The sequence below is a fragment of the Oratosquilla oratoria genome, chromosome 43 (genome assembly GCF_046742065.1).
Source record: "Oratosquilla oratoria isolate Oo_2021 chromosome 43, ASM4674206v1, whole genome shotgun sequence".
In the NCBI taxonomy this organism is placed as follows: Eukaryota; Metazoa; Arthropoda; class Malacostraca; order Stomatopoda; family Squillidae; genus Oratosquilla; species Oratosquilla oratoria.
In genome coordinates this window covers 3710469-3713698 of record NC_134819.1, presented here as the reverse complement: position 1 = coordinate 3713698, position 3230 = coordinate 3710469, and positions in this window count along the sequence as shown.

Sequence of the window (3230 nt, the reverse complement as noted above, 5' to 3'; positions counted from 1 at the left end):
TTAGATAAAGTACCCGATTTTCAGAGGGGATGAAGAAAATAGTCTATCTAATAACAGTATTAGTAAAGTCGAAGTAGTCAAGCAGATTGAAACACTAGCTACAAAATCCCCGGGTTCAGACAATTTTTTTCCCGAGAATGCTAAAAGAGTGTAAATTTGAAATCTGCGACCAGTTAACTGAAATATTTAATAAATCAGTAGACACTGGTTTTGTGCCTACTGCTTGGAGGCAAGCAAACGTTTTTCCTGTTTTTAAGAAGGGAGATAGATCGTCTAGATGCAACCAGAGGCCAATTAGTTTGACATCAGTTATAGGAAAAATGCTTGAATCAGTAATAGTAAATAGAATCAGAGAACACATCAAAAGACATACAATAATTCGTGATTCACGGCATGGTTTCTCCAAGGGTAAGTCATGTGTGACTAATCTTTTATCCTTTTACACTAAAGTACACAAGGCGGGAGATAACAATGATAATTACGATGTTATTTATCTTGACTTTAGCAAAGCGTTCGACAAAGTGCTACACCAGAGACTACTAAATAAAATAAAAGCCCATGGCATAGCATGAAAAGGGTTAGAATGGATTAGAGCTTGGATTAGTAACAAAAAACTTCGGGTCGCCATAAATGGAGTAAAATCAAGGTGGGGCAATGTTACTAGTGGGGTCCCCCAGGGCTCGGTTTTGGGTCCCTTGTTGTTCATTATGTGCATAAACAATTTAGACGATGGGATAAATAGTGATGGTAGTAAGTTTGAGAACGACATTAAAATAGGACGCTTAATTAGGTCAAGAGACGACGCAGAGATTCTGCAGGATGATCTTAACAAGTTGTTCACATGGTCGATGAAATGACAAATGAGCTTCAATATCTCTAAGTGTAGCGTGTTAAACGTAGGACTACACAGCCTCGAAAATAGATACAGCTTAGATAACACGCTTTTAGAGAAAACTGAGTGCGAGAGAGACTTAGGAGTTCTTCTGAGTCCGGACCTTAAAACCAGGAAACAGTGCATTAGCGCCCGGAATAAAGCTAACAGAGCATTAGGTTTCACTTGCTAGGACGGTAACAAATAGAAGTGCAGAGGTAATTATTAAACTCTATCTAGCGATAGTTAGACCCATCCTTAACTATGCGGTACAGTTTTGGTCTCCGTCCTACAGAATGGACACCAATTCACTAGAATCACTGCAGAGAAGAATGATCAAAATAATACATGGACTCAGAAATTTGCCTTATGAAGAGAGGCTTAGGCACCTAAACTTACACTCTCTGGAAAGACGCAGAGTGCGGCTGATCTAATAGAGGTGTTCAAGTGGATCAAATGCTTTAACAAAGATGATGCAAACAAGGTCATCATATTAAAACAACAGGGCAGGACTAGCAGTAATGGTTATACACTGGGTAAATTTAGATTTAATAAGGAAATAGGCAAGAATTGGTTTACTAATAGGGTGGCCGATGAATGGAATAAACTTAGTAACCATGTAGTAAGCGCTGAAACTATCAGTTGCTTTAAGAAACGATTAGAGAACTTTATGGATTGGGATGATAGGTGGTGATGGATACGGTGCTGCCTAGTGTAAGCCTTATGGTCTCTTGCAGTCTCCTTCATTCTTATGTTATGTTCAACCGGCTCCTCACAATGTTCACACTTTTACAGAATACACTATCACAACTCTTGCAGTCAATACTGCACAAACTTCTTCTAGCCGTGAGTATCCATAATATTCCGATTTTGCACAGGCGATACCTATCACTGAAAAGGGGTGGGGGGGATTCGCTCGCAAAGTCGAACGACAAAGTGAAGTAGCTGGTCAGGCCTGCAATTCCTCGCCGACCGTATTTCTTCCACTGGCCCAAGCTGTAGTGTTCTGTAGCCAACACCTGTAGTTACCCCTATAAGACTCGTGACCGCCAAGCACAGGAGAAAACTATGGTCACCCCCAAGAACATGCGTTCGATTAATTTTAATTAACATTTATAATAATGTTCACTATAACAACTTAATTTATTTTGTAAATAAAATAAATAATATCCCTTTGTATCCTGTAACAAGGATATATATGTACTGTAAAAATATTTTAAATGATTGCATACTTAACCCGTTAACTCCGATATGCCGCCCGGGAGGCAGCACTGGGGAGAACCGATATGCCGCCCGGGCGGCACGATATTCAACCCCTTACAGAAATCGCGCTAGATTTGGTAGCGCTTTCATACTTTTAGGGAAGTTTGTCTGACTTGTCAACACTGCCCAGAGAATGCTACGATGCCAGTTAGTGCTTTCATACACGCGGTAGAGCGTTGATACACGTGGTGACTCGGGAGTGCTTTTTGCATCTTATTTATCGGGATTATCTACCTCAATCAGTGTGATATTAGTGTAAACATGCCTCAAGGAACTAAGAGGAAGCTTTTGTATGCGAGTGACAGTGATCCATTACGCAATAGTGTGTACAAAATCAGCCATGCACAGAAAGACTCATACACCTTCAACCACTCTTCCTCGTTGCCAAATCCACCAAATATTTTATTATTTATTTATTCATTTATTTTATTTTGTTTTATTTTATTTTATTTTATTTTATTTTATTTTATTTTATTTTATTTTATTTTATTATATTATATTTTATTTTATTTTATTTTATTTTATTTTATTTTATTTTATTTTATTTTATTTTATTTTATTTTATTTTATTTTATTTTATTTTATTTTATTTTATTTTATTTTATTTTATTTTATTTTATTTTATTTTATTTTATTTTATTTTATTTTATTTTATTTTATTTTATTTTATTTTATTTTATTTTATTTTATTTTATTTTATTTTATTTTATTTTGTTTTATTTATTTTATTTTATTTTATTTTATTTTATTTTATTTTATTTTATTTTATTTCATATTAGTTATTTTATTTTATTTTATTTTATTTTATTTTATTTTTATTTTATTTTATTTTATTTTATTTTATTTTATTTTATTTTATTTTATTTTATTTTATTTTATTTTATTTTATTTTATTTATTTTTTTATTTTATTTTATTTTATTTTATTTTATTTTATTTTATTTTATTTTATTTTATTTTATTTTATTTTATTTTATTTTATTTTATTTTATTTTATTTTATTTTATTTTATTTTATTTTATTTTATTTTATTTTATTTTATTTTATTTTATTTTATTTTATTTTATTTTATTTTATTTTATTTTATTTTATTTTAT